This window comes from Loxodonta africana, chromosome 23 (assembly GCF_030014295.1).
Source record: "Loxodonta africana isolate mLoxAfr1 chromosome 23, mLoxAfr1.hap2, whole genome shotgun sequence".
NCBI classification, from domain to species: domain Eukaryota; kingdom Metazoa; phylum Chordata; class Mammalia; order Proboscidea; family Elephantidae; genus Loxodonta; species Loxodonta africana.
This window is the reverse complement of record NC_087364.1, coordinates 64,001,396-64,015,560: the sequence shown is the minus strand read 5'-3', so window position 1 is coordinate 64,015,560 and position 14,165 is coordinate 64,001,396. Positions and strand designations below refer to the sequence as shown.

General features: G+C 36.7%; 1 protein-coding gene across 2 annotated transcripts in view; it reads left to right on the top strand.

Moving 5' to 3' along the window:
* Nucleotides 1-14,165, top strand: part of PLOD2 (procollagen-lysine,2-oxoglutarate 5-dioxygenase 2) — a 95,522-nt gene that overhangs the window by 23,326 nt on the left and 58,031 nt on the right. The window lies entirely within an intron of this gene.

The following is a 14,165-nucleotide window of genomic DNA, read 5'->3' as shown; positions in this document are numbered from 1 at the left end:
CTTCACCTGGTGAGACTTTACTGTCCAAATGGAAGAAAGTTTATGTCTAGAGAGTTCTCTTCTTTTCAAGCACTATTTGTTTTCTTTTGGCAGAGGAGTTTGTGGGCTGGTGTTTGCGTGCATATATGCACGTGTGTTTTTTTCCCGGAAGGAGTTCTGAATTTTTTCCATGCCATTCTACTAATTATAAAAGCAATGGAGTTTTTCACCAAATACCATGGAAGCTTGGGATATTTTTTACTGCTTCAGCATAAAAATGTTTTAGTTCAGCCTGACTTTTCTTTCAGTAAAAGCTAGAACCACTTGATGTTAGATCATGTTTTATGAACTGCATCTGGGGGATGCATGCAGTTTAAGTGAGCTGTAAGATAAATCTACAAAGACTGTGTGTGGCAGTGATCATTTAATTATTGGCCAACATTTATGAAATTCAGCAATTTTTGGTTTGATGTAGTCCACTTTGTACTTCTCTTTTTGGCTATAATTAACCTAAGTGTCAAGCTGTTTTTTTTTTTTATATTATGATTAAAGTTAGGAAAACCATTTACGGACTTAATTTAATACACAATGTGAACAAATGAGTTTTCTACTTCTCAGTACCTAATATTTCATAAAAATTATATGGGGGCAGTAAGTGGAGAAACATGCTGTGTTGTTGATAGAAATGGTTATGCTGACACTCAGACATCCATATGGAGACCCAGAAATTAAAGGTCAGACACCACAGGGGGAAGAGCCTTCTGTCTGAGGCCACTTGCAATAGGAGCTCATGTCTCTGTGGAATTAGACGTGTCTTGGAGGATTAGTGCATCACTGGAATGTAGAGTAAGAAATGACCGTGAGAACTCAAGAAGAGGTTATATTTGTCTGGTATTCTTTGCTTAATTATAGTATTTTGCAGGATGACTTGTATTGAAAAAAAAAAAAAGCTTAGAAAAAGATCAAAGGTTCCATGGTTTAACTGACTGGGATGCCCAATTGACTAAAAATGCAAACAGAATAATTAGTGAACTTAAAAAAACTTTGTTCGAAGTCACAGTATGTATTTATGAAAAACCACAGTTAACTGGTGTAGTATAATCCAGACCCTTTGAAGTCTGTTCTTTCTAACAGTATAGCAATTTATGAAATTATTTTGAGTTTTGTCCTATTTGGAGAAAATCTAGAGTTAAGAGCCAGTGGGGAGTGGTGGGAGAAGTCAGTGATACTAATACTATAATGCTTACCCCTGTTTCTAGGTCACCCACAAACTCAGACTGCACTGGGGAGCACTTGTCTTATGAGTTATACCAAAAACCTTTCAGCTACCGGAGTGGGTCTCTTTAATTGACTCTGTAGTATAGAGGCTTCTTGAGAGGTTGGACTTTCAAGGTTTCCTTATAGCAGCTGCCTCCACATGATACTGGCTGAGCTTTCCAACAAACCATTGCCGTGGTACGTAGAATGCCCCATAGAGTTTCCAAGGAGCAGCTGGTAGATTCGAACTGCCAGCCTTCTGGTTAGCAGCCGATCTCTTAGCCACAGTGCCGCCAGGGCTCCTGCTAAAACTGTTGCCTGAATGCACTGCTGACTCTTTGTGGTCCAGCCTGACCCAGCGCAGAGGAGCGTCCCGTCCCAGCATGGATTTATACTGCTAAGATTAGTACAGCTGAAAGAAAACGGTTCATAAACATCTGCTTTAAATATGTATCTTGTTAATGGATACTTAATGGCTTGCTTTGTTTTTGTGGAGCAGTGACAAGCCTTGAAGTAAGGCTTGTTCCTCTATTCGTTTCTAGTATGATACAACTAAGATTAATTAAATATGGTTGTTCAAGAGGGAGGGAAAGGGATAAAGAGAGAGGAAGGGAGGCAGGGGATGGAGAAGCTATGTATGCGCCCAGGAAATACTTTTGTGCCTGTGTAAAATAGGTAATAGATAGTCATAGAAGGAATTTGTCCAACAAACTACACGAACTTGGGACCAGATTTCTGGCAGGCAGTTCATAGTCTTTGACAAAGCATTTGGCCAGCAGATAACTATCCCACTCGAAGTTCTCATTTCTGGTACACCCTTCCTTTTATGGAGGTTGCCGCAACATTTGAACCCTTGGAATTCAACAAATTAAAGTCCTCACTCTTTGTGAAAGGAGCAGATCCTTTTATCTTTGACATTAAAATTACATACTTTTTTATAAAATTCATAACATTTTAAGGGACCAGATTACTCTTCAAATTATAAATACTAGAAAATGGCGCTGTGCTTTGTTTAAATATTTGTAGAGATAGAAAACATACTGCTTTTTCATGACAGGCCATTCATAGTAGTTACTTTTTTTTTTAAATAATTTTTATTGAGCTTTAAGTGAACGTTTACAAATCAAGTCAGTCTGTCCATATAAGCTTATATATACCTTACTCCATACTCCCACTTACTCTTTTAGTGAGTCAGCCCTCATAGTAGATACTTTTAATGAATCTTTGCATTGTTACCCCTCTGTTAAACTGTATTCCCTACCCGCAGCCAGTTCTCTCCTCTTAAAACTCTAAAACTGTGCAGAGGAAATCTATTTTTTTTTTTTCTCTTCAGATGTGTTAATTTGGTGGGGAAAGGTGATGAACCTTTTTTTTTTTTGGTAGAGAAATTCTCTATTTCTTGCCTGTTCCATTCGTGATATGATCGCTAGACATCTAACCAGGCCACCTAACACCGTGGTTGTCAAAATTGTCCTCAAAGTGGTGTGTGCTTAATTTCTTACATTGGCTGTACAGATTACCATGGGATCATCACCTGTCTTATTAATATCCTTCCATCCCCCCCCCCCTTTTTTGATAGCTTTATAAAGTAATTGGCTCATTTTTGAACTTGCGTTCAGGTAAGGACTGTGGGCACATTTTTTTTCCAGTTATGTAAGTCAGGTTTTGGCTTGTTCTGATTAACTCTCTCCCACCTCCTTGTGTTTAACTAATATGATCATTCCTCAGTGTTAGAATTTTGCTTTTCTCTATTCTAAACTTCAGAAAGAATTTGCTGGAACTCAGTGTGTACTGTTTGCCTGGAATCTAGCCTTTACATTTTATCTCTGTGTTTCTGGGAAGGGATTAAGGATGGATGTGAGGAGGAATGAGCTCTCTTTGTATTTCTTCTTATTCTCTCACATATTTAGGTTGAGTTCTCAAGATTAGAGCATGGGTAGGATTGGGAGGCAGAAGCATACGTATGTGTGATTGGTGGAAAGAGTTGTTACTGAAGAAAGTTATTGCTAGTGGTCTCTGAAGAGTTTTGCTTTTCTTAACAGATTGAATAAACTGCATGGTTCGTATGTATATGTTAATGGACTTCAAAAATACATAAATACTGTTGAGATTAGGAAAATACATATTTATTTAAACATGCCACTGTATTTATTTAGTTTTTTGAGGGGAACGAAAGGCAGCTTTATTGGTTGGCCAAGCAAGGTGACAGTCGGGGCCAAGTGCCTTCCAAGACTGCTCTCAGGCAGCTTGCTGAGGCTGGTTTACGTAGGCAGGATCAGTTGTAGAATACACAGTGGCTTGTGCATGCAGGAGTGGAGCGTTTTAGAATGAATAAGCGTTTTCTAAGGCCCAGGTTCCGTTCCCCTGTAGGAGGGAATTAGCCATTTTGTTCATTAGCATGTTAGCTCTCCACCCAGGGGCAGGGAATTTGCCGTGTGTGAGGCAGTTAATGAGCTAAAGGTCATCTGGAATGCCAAGATGGAGGGCAGGACCTGGTTCAGCTAGTTCTGACTAGCTGGTGGATGTTTCTTTTCAAAGAAATCCTGAACTTCAGGAAATGGGCTGGGTGAGGGGCTGTCTTGAGGTAACAGTGATTTAAAAAAAATGGCTCTAGCCCTGTCTTAATCCCTCTTTTTGCCACTGTAGTTATATGAAGGTTTTCTCTTTATAATTTTCTTAATGTACCTTTTTTATTAAAAATTGTACCTTATACCTAGAAAAAATGAGTTTCTTATTTTAAAAATTCCAATCGTAGTTTAACAGTTATTCAAGTTTTATAGACTACAAATGCACCAATTTTTATGTTTTTTTGCAGTATAATCATTGATTTGTATGTTAATAAGAAATGTCTTTAAGCTTTCAGAGCATTGTAAAAACAACTGTTATTGTAGTTGTGTGCCATCGAGTTGACTCTGACTCGTGGCAACCCTATAGAACAGAGTAGAACTGCAAGGTACATGGAGCAAAGTCTGGGGCAAACCAGGCATAAGCTTCCAACAGTCCTTTCCCAGTGGTTACATCCAAAAAGAACAACAGCAAAAAAAAAAAAAAAACCCAAATCCATTGCCATGGAGTCGATTCCAACTCAGGTGGTGACACAGGATGTACTTAATTTCACCAATGACAAATTGTGACAACACATACTGCCTACCATGGAAGCTCATTAATGCCCAGTGTTTTTACTGGGGGCTAGTCACATAGGAAGGTGCCCTGGTGGTGCAGTTGTTAAGTACTAGGCTACTAACCAAAGGGTTAACAGTGTTGAGAAGCAAAAATATAATTTTGAGAACTAAGGGGCACCTGAGCCAAGCCGTATCTTCAGTCGCCTCATACGCATGGGAAAGCCACGCAATGAATAAGGAGATCAAAGAAGAATTGGTGTCTTTGAATTACGGTGTTGACAAAGAATATTGAATATACCATGGACTGCCAGAAGAATGAACAAGTCTATCTCGGAAGAAGTGCACCCAGAGTGCTCCTTGGAAACAAGGATGGCGAGACTTTGTCTCATATACTTCGGACGTGTTATCAGGAGGGACCGATGTGAAAAAGAGGAAGACCCTGGATGAGATGGATTAGCACAGTGGCTGCAACAATGGACTCAAACATAGCAATGAGTGTGAGGATGGAGCAGCACCAGGCAGTGTTTCCATCTGTTGTACATAGGGTCCCTAAGGTTTGGAAATGACTTGACCACACTTAACGACCACAATAATATCTAACACATATATAGGACTCATATATAGTGTGTCAGCCATTTTTTATATATTAACTCATTGAACCCTCACACCAAACCTGTGAGATAGTTACTATTATTACAAATATAGATGAGACACGGAATTTAAGTAACTGACCAATATGAAACAAATAGTATATAGTAGAGCAGGGATTTTTACCAAAGTAGTCTTCAGATCATTATGGCTAACCATAGTGTCTACAACTGTGAGGCCGGATCTAGCCCATGGCTGTTTTTCTACAGCCCACCTGTGAGGTAAAAAGAAGAGAAAAGAAAAACATGTGACAGGAGTGCATGTGGCCCACAAAGCCTGAAATATTTACTATTTGGTCCTTTACAGCAAAAGTTTCCTGACCGCTGTCCTATGCTAACCATTACTAGGGAAATGCACTCCTTAGGTAGAAAGCTGAGAACCACTGATCTTTACAGAGGAAGATCCTATCCAGTCATAAACCGAGCTAGCTGCGGATTGAGAACAGTGTACTTAGAGCTCCTTTTGTAGTCCAATAATTTTTCTTGATTTTTGGCAATTTGAAGACTGGTTTGGCTGTGCGAAGAGAAAATTCCTTGGGAAGAGAGATCACCCCTTCTGGTGGGATCAAAGGCAGCCGGGCTAGTGTTGAGTTTGTTAACATGATTCTAGTCATTAAAATAATGGCTTTCAGATAGATTTTTGTATGCAGTTTGGCATTCGGCAACAATATTTAGCAAGTGACTTTCTGTTTTAAATCTATGTTTTCTTGTTTTTTTCCCCCTGTGGTTTGCTTTTGAAAAGAAAAATTTGGCCACCACTGAATACTGATAAATTTGGCTCTGCTCTGATACCAACAACTATTTAGAAGGAGAAAATGGCTCTTTAACAATGCATTTTTTTTCCCATAACTATAAATGTATTAATAAGGGAAAACAAAACATGTTTTAGCCTCTCCAGAGAAATTGACTTCATGATATTTGGAGAAATTCTTATGCTTACACAAATATTAGTCGAGAGCTAATATTCAGTCATTTAACAGATATTTATTAAATCTCGCTATAGTGCCAGGCATTTTGGGGGACTATGCAGAGATGATTATAAATGGTTTTACTTGATTAAAAAAATTTTTTTTTTTTACCGTGGTGGTAATTTCATATGATATATGGTAGTACAAGTATATCATCCTGTATAGATCTATTACATGCCTCTTATTCATGCAGACCACCTTAATCTGTTTTCTAGTGGAATCTGATAGTGGCTGTAGAGGTTACATTTGAGAACAGTTGAGCTACCATTTACCTGTTCTTTGACACCATGGTGCTAGGTATCTTGCTGAAATCCAGAAGACAATGAGATAGCCATTACCATTATAGATAGGTGGGGCTAGTGGTTGATGGGTGCTTACTCTTGAAGCCTATTTTCTTAATCATCTCAATTTATCTTTCTCGTTGTGGAAGGCAGATGGGATAAGGTACTGATTATAGTTAATTCAAATGAATATTATTTGGTTAAAAGATTCTGCTCTTCCTGTGTAGACCCTTCTCCCTTATTGATGGAGTTAGGTTCCAAGGACCAGGTCGTTATGAAATCAGTGTTATGTGAAAATGGAGGATGACCACATCAGATCACAAAATGGAGGATGACTATATCATTACTTAACTGCCAAATTACATCATTACATATCTGCCACACCACTGAGAACCACAGCCCGGCCATGTTGGCACATAACCTTAACCATCAAGCCAGTGTTACTCTCTCACCTCGCACCTGGGTGTTCGTTACTGCCAGATGTATGTTGTTAATGGGCAAAGTAGATAGTAGATTTTTTACTTTTGTTGAAATGTGAAGTGTTGGATAACGAGGTAGTCGATTAGTGAGGAAAAGGTGTATTTCATGTTTCCCTTTACTTAGATAATTAATAGTATTAAAAAAAGATTTGAACCAAATGATTTTCTATTATTATTCTGACTGAAGATTATGGATTTTGCCTGAAGTTGAACAATTATTTTTTTATTATAAGGATTTTCAAACATATTCAAAACCAATCCAGTATCAACAGTCATCAGCATATGGACAGTCTTGTTTAAACTTTATTGTCCTCCTCCAGTGCTACCTAACCCAAATATCTGTAAAACAAATCTCAGACATTATATAATTTCATGGGGAAAGACTTCAGCATATGTCTCTAAATTGTAAAGATTTCTTCAAAAATATATACATTCTATCATCATGCTAAAATAATAATTTCTTAATATCAACAAACATCTAATCAGTCTTCAAATTTCCCTAATTTTTCTCATAATTGTCTTTTTGCAGTTAGTTTTTCAAATCAGGACTTACTAAAGTCTGTGTTTTAGACTTGGTTGAATTGTCTCTTAATTCAGTCCATTTGTTATGACAATTTCTCTTTCCTTTTTTTTACCTTCTTCCGTTGATTTTATAGGTCGTTTGTCCTGTAGAATTTCTCATGTTTTGGATTTTATTGATTACATCTCTTTCCTCTCATTTATCATGTTCTTCTGTCCATTTCTTTCTATAAACATCTGGGGTGAACTTGAAGTGAGATTTAAAGTATGAATTATATTCAAGTTAAATTTTTTTCAAGAATACTTTATAGGACTTCTAGCCAACATGGCGCCATAGACAGAAGCTCTAGCCGCCCCTCCACAGCAAAGACCTGAAAAACTAAGTAAATCAGAGACAAATGTCATTCCCAGATAAAAGAGGAAATAAACGGTGTAGGTATAGGACTTTGTAATGGACAGGAAGGCAAGGCGATAGCCAGTAATAATAGACTAGTTCAAACCTAGGAAGGCAAGACGATACCAAGTAATAATAGACTAGTTCAAACCTAGGAAGATAAGGGTAAATTTCAAGGTAACCACAAAGAAAGTTGACAAACCTACTCATCAAAATAAAGAAGAAAAACATAAAGTCTCAATTAAAGCAAAATCTGTAAAAACAAAAGAAATGAAAAAGAAATCCAGAAACAAAAGGAGCTCAGCACAGGAGAGTAAAAGGAAGAAGGAAAATGTCAGCACCACCAAAAAAAAAACCCTATGAAATGACAGCAGTAAACTCACACTGAATGTAAATGGCCTAAATGCACCTGTAAAGAGACAGAGTGTGACAGATGAAAAGAAAGAAAAAAAAAGCTCCATATATGTTGTCTACAAGAGACACACATTAGAAACAAAGACATAAATTTATTAAAAATTAAAGGATGGAAAAAATATATCAAGCAAATAACTACCAAAAAAGAGCAGGAGTGGTGATAACTAATCTCAGATAAAATAGACTTTAAACAAAATCCACCATAAAAGACAAAGAAGGGCATGATATAATGATTAAAGGGTTGATCCATCATGAAGACTTAACTGTAATAAACATGTACGCACCCAATGACAGGGCTCCGAAATACATAAACTCTAACAGCACTGAAAACAGAAATTGACAGTTCCACAATAATAGTAGGAGATTTTAACACACCGCTCTCGGTAAAGGACAGAACATCTAGAAAGAAACTCAACAAAGATACAGAAGAGCTAAAGGGTGCAATCTGCCAACTTGACCTCATAGACATATATAGAACACTCCACCCAACAGCGGCAATGTACACATCCTTTTCCAGTGCACATGGAATGTTCTCCAGAGTAGACCACATCTTAGGCCACAGAGCAACCCTCAACAAAATCCAAAACATTGAAATAGTACAAAGTATCTTCTCTGACCACAACCCCATCAAAGAAGATATTAACAGGAAGTGCAAGAAAAAAAAAAAATCAATTGCATGGAACCTGAATAACACCCTGCTTAAAAACCACTGGGTAATAGGAGAAATCAGAGATGGAATAAAAAAATTCCTGGAATCAAATGAGAATGAAAACACATCATACCAAAACCTTTGGGACACAGCAAAGGCAAACCTCAGAGGTCAGTTTATGGCAATAGATGCACACATCAAAAAAGAAGAAAGGGATAAAGTCAAAACATTAGCTACAGAACTTGAACAAATAGAAAGAGAACAGCAAAAGAAGCCCACAGCCACCAAAGAAAGGAAATAATAAAGATCAGAGCAGAATTAAATGAAATAGAGAATAGAAAAAACAATAGAATCAACAAAACTAAATGTTGGCTCTTTGAAAGGATCAACAAAATTGACAAAACACTGGCGAAATTGACAAAAGAAAAGCAGGAGAGGACAGAAATAACTCAAATAAGAAATGAAATGGGGGACATTACAACAGACCCAACTGAAATAAAAAGGATCATAATGGAGTATTATGAAAAACTATACTCCAACAAATTTGAAAACCTAGAGGAAATGGACAAATTTCTAGGAACACACTACCTAAGCAAACTAACACAAAAGGATGTTGAAAATCTCAGGAGACCCAGAACAAGAGAAGAGATCGAAAAGATAATTAAAAAAAACTTCCAACCAAAAAAAGCTCTGGCCTAGATGGCTTCACTGGAGAATTCTACCAAAAATTCAGAGAAGAGCTTACACCAGTACTGCTCAAACTATTTCAGAACATAGAAAAGGAAACAATACTTCCAAATTCATTCAATGAAGCCAACATAACCCAGATATCAAAACCAGGCAAAGACACCACAAAAAAAGAAAATTACAGACCAATATCTGTCATGAATATAGATAAAAAAATTTTCAACAAAATTCTAGCCAGTAGAATTCAGCATAGGATTCATACCAGGTGATTCAACATTAGAAAATCAGTCAACATAATCCACCACATAAATAAAAGGAAAGAAAAGAATTACATGATCACTTCAATTGATACAGAAAAAGCATTCAACAAAGTCCAGCACCCATTCTTGATAAAAACTCTCGATAAAATAGGTGTAGAAGGGAAATTTCTCAATGTAACAATGGACTTTTATACAAAGCCAACAGCCAACATCATCCTAAATGGAGAGAGTCTAAAAGCATTCCCCTTGAGAACAGGAACAAGACAAGGGTGCCCTTTATCACCTCTCCTCTTTAACATTGTGCAGGAAGTCCTAGCTAGAGTAATAAGGCAAAAAAAAAAAAAAGAAAAGAAATAAAGGGCATCTAAATTGGTAATGGAGAAGTCAAAGTGTCCCTATTTGGGGTTGATATTATACTATACGATAGAAAACCCAAAAGACTCCACAAGAAAACTAATGGAACTAATAGATCCAGCAGAGTAGTAGGATACAAGATAAACATGCAAAAATCAGTTGGATTCCTATACACCAATAAAGAGAATAATGAAATCAGGAAAACAATAGCATTTATCGTAGCCCCTGAAAAAGTAAAATACTTAGGAATAAATCTAACCAGGGATGTAAAAGACCTATACAAAGAAAACTACAAAACACTACTGCAAGAAACCAAAAGAGATCTAAGTAAATGGAAGAACATACCATGCTCATGGATAGGTAGACTCAACATTGTATAAATGACAGTTCTACCCAAAGCGATTTACAAATATAATGCAATCCCAACCCAAATAACAACATCATTCTTTAAAGAGATGGAAAAACTTACCATTACCTTTATATGGAAAGGGAAGATGCCCCAGATAAGTAAAGCACTACTGAAGAAGAATAAAGCAGGAGGACTCGCACTACCCGACCTCAGAACCTGCTATACAGCTACAGTAGCCAAAACAGCCTGGTACTGGTACAACATCAGGTACGTTGACCAATGGAACAGAATTGAGAACCCAGATGTAAATCTATCCACCTATCGTCATCTGATCTTTGACAAAGGTTCAAAGTCCATCAAATGGGGATAAGACAGTCTTTTTAACAAATGATGCAGGCAAAACTGGATGTCCATCTGCAGAAAAAAAGGAACAGGACCCATACCTCACACAGTATACAAAAGGTAATTCAAAATGGATCAAAGACCTAAATATAAAGCCAAAAAACTATGAAGTTCATAGAAGAAAAAATAGGATCAACGCTAGAGGCCCTAATACACAGCATTAACAGGATATAAACCACAACCAACGACAAACTTCAGAAGATAAACTAGATAGCTGGGACCTTCTAAAAATTAAACACTTACACTCATCAAAAGACTTCACCAAAATAGTGAAAAGAGAACCTACAGACTGGGGAAAAATTTTGGGCTGTTACAAATCAGACAAAGGTCTAATCTCTAAAATCTACAAGAAAATCCAACACCTCTACAACAAAAAAAGACAAATAATCCAATTAAAAAATGGGCAAAGGAAATGAACAGACACTTTACCAAAGAAGATGTTCGAGTAGCCAACAGACATGTGAGGAAATGCCCACGATCACTAGCCATCAGAGAAATGCAAATCAAAATCACAATGAGATACCATCTCACCCCAGCATTACTGGCATGAATCAGTAAAACAGAAAATAACAAATGTGGGAGAGGCTGTGGGGAGGTTAGAACTCTAATGCACTGCTTTTGGGAATGCAAAATGATACAGCCATTTTGGGAAACAATATGGTGCTTCCTTAGAAAGCTAGAAATAGAGCTACCATATAATCCAGCAATCGCACTCCTAGGAATATATCCTAGAGAAATAAGAGTCGTCACAGGAACAGACATTTGCACACCCATGTTCATTGCAGCATTGTTCACTATAGAGAAAGATGGAAACAACCTAGATGCCTGTCAGCAGGTGAATGGATAAACAAACTGGTACATACACACAATGGAGTTCTACGCAACGATAAAGAACAAAGATAAATCCGTGAAGCATCTCATAACGCATCTGGAGGGCATTATGCTGAGTGAAATAAGTCAATCACAAAAGGACAAATATTGTCTGAAACCTCTACTGCACTGAAAGGTTTACACACAAAAAGAAACAATCTTTGATGGTTACAAGGAAGGGGAGGGATGGGGATGGAAAAACACTAAATAGACAACAGATAAGTGGTAACTTTGGTGAAGGGTAAGACAGTACTAGTTTGTTCTGTAAACCTTCATCTAAAGTACAGTAAGAAAAAAATATATATATAAAGGGCAAGGATGTTGAACTCCTGAATTGGCTGGTGAAAGCTTGTGAGTGGTACATGTCAGCACTTTCTTTTCCTTATTGCATAAGACTTATTTCTTATCATAGTCATGATACTTGTATAGTGGTAAGAGGAAACGTATTTATTTGTACTGTGTTACACTTTTTCTTTTTCCATTGTGCCCTCCCTCCACAAGGTATTTTTTGTACACATGCTGTGCTAAAGTTTTTACAGCAACATGTAAAAAAAAAAATGGCATAATGCATTTATGAAAATACCTCATGGGAGGAGGAAACACATGGAAAAATGTATAGCATGCATGTTACTTTCATAAAAATATGGTAATGTTATAAAACATAACTTTCTTTAGCAAAATCACATATTTATCATTTGGTTTTGGTTATCTATGGGAAATAGCAAAAAAAAAAAAACCCAAAATCCGTTGCCTTAAAGTCTATTCCTGATTCATAACACCCGTATAGGACAGGGTAGAATTGCCTCATAGGGTTCCCAGGGAGTGGCTGGTGGATTTGAACCTCTGGCCTTGTTGTTAGCAGCTGAAATCTTAACCACTGCACCACTGAGAAATAACAGGAATCCTTATATGGGTTGTGAGACATGGTGAAACTACGTATTTTTAAGCTTTGCCTCTGAGTCATTGGATTGGGTAAGATTTCTGTCTACCGGAAGGTCTGGCCAACATTACTTTCCCTGTTAGAGATGATGAAATTCTTGCTGTTAAATTTATACCAGAAATGGTAAGTGTAAAAATCTGTCTAGTCAAAGTCTAAACTAGTAGCCAATTCTTATGATTTATGTAAAAAAAAAAAAAAGTTTTCTTTAAATACACTCATTTGATTACAGAGAAAAGAAACTTAAAAAGGTATGCTCTTTACTTTTTCAAAATGAAATCTGTTATTTTCTATTTTGAAATTTATGCGTGTAACGTGAACTTTTCTTAGTCAGTGAAGCCGTATTTGAAACTTCGCAAATGAAATTTTGTTTTAAACATATTTATATATATGTATAAAATATATGTTTATATATATATTTATAAATATGTTCATTTGGGACTTGACATCTTTAATGGAAATGACGTTTATTTCTCCTGGAGTATTGATTCCTGAAAATATAAGGAATGCCTCTTTCTTGAAAAATCTAAGAATGTTAATATTTATCTTCATGGGAATTTTTTTTTTTTTGGCTAGTGAATTTATTATTTGTGTATATTGCACTTATGTATAATCATTTTAATTATTTTTAAAATTTGATGGACTATTTCCCAAAGGAAATAGTCCATCAAATTTGTTCATATAAAACTTTTTAATTCCCATAGTACATTAATTTCTATTGCTTGGGAGACATTGAACACCTTGTGAATATTTTCTTTTGATAAGTGAGAATCAGTGCTCAGAATGTTGAAAATACATTAGGTTTGTTTTCTTAGTCCATCCACCATCACCAGTTGTCATGGAGTCGATTCTGACTCAGGGTGGCCTCCTGTGTGTCCAGTGGAAAGGTGCCCTGTAAGCTTTTCAGTGACTGATTTTTCAGAAGTAGATCACCAAGCCTTTCCCCTGAGATGCCTCTGGGTAGACTCGAACCTGCACCTTTCAGTTGACAGCTGAACGTGTTAACCTTTTGCACCACCCAGTGACTCCCTCTTAGTCCATAAAGCCTGTTGCTGTGAAGTCAACTTCGGTTCCTGTTTATTTTTTGCCGAAAAATACTTAAGGTGGTTTAAATGTTACGGCTTTTAAAATTTTCATTTGCAAAAATTTACAACTAATAGGAAAAAATTATATCTCTGTTTTTAAATATCTACTCCCAACTCATCGTAATTTAAAGATTTAAGATCAATCTCACGATTGGATGTTTTCTTTTTACCCACATTTAGTGTTTTGTGAATGCAACGTGCTCTAGAACCTCATTGATGTATGTAATAAATCAAGGATGATTTATGGGTGACAGTGAAGCTGGTTCATTAAATAATTTTCAAGAGAGTCTCAACATTAAAAAAAATCATGTATTTAATGGAAGGTTTTCCCTTTTAGTGTTGAATATTCTGTTGAGAACACACCTTTTGAAGAACATTAATGTGCTTTTTTACCAAGGGAAAAGGAGCCCTGGTGCTGCAGTGGTTAAGCACTCGGCTACTAACTAAAAGGTCAGTGATTCCAACCAACCAGCCGCCCCGCAGGAGAAAAGACCTGGCCATCTGCTCCTGTA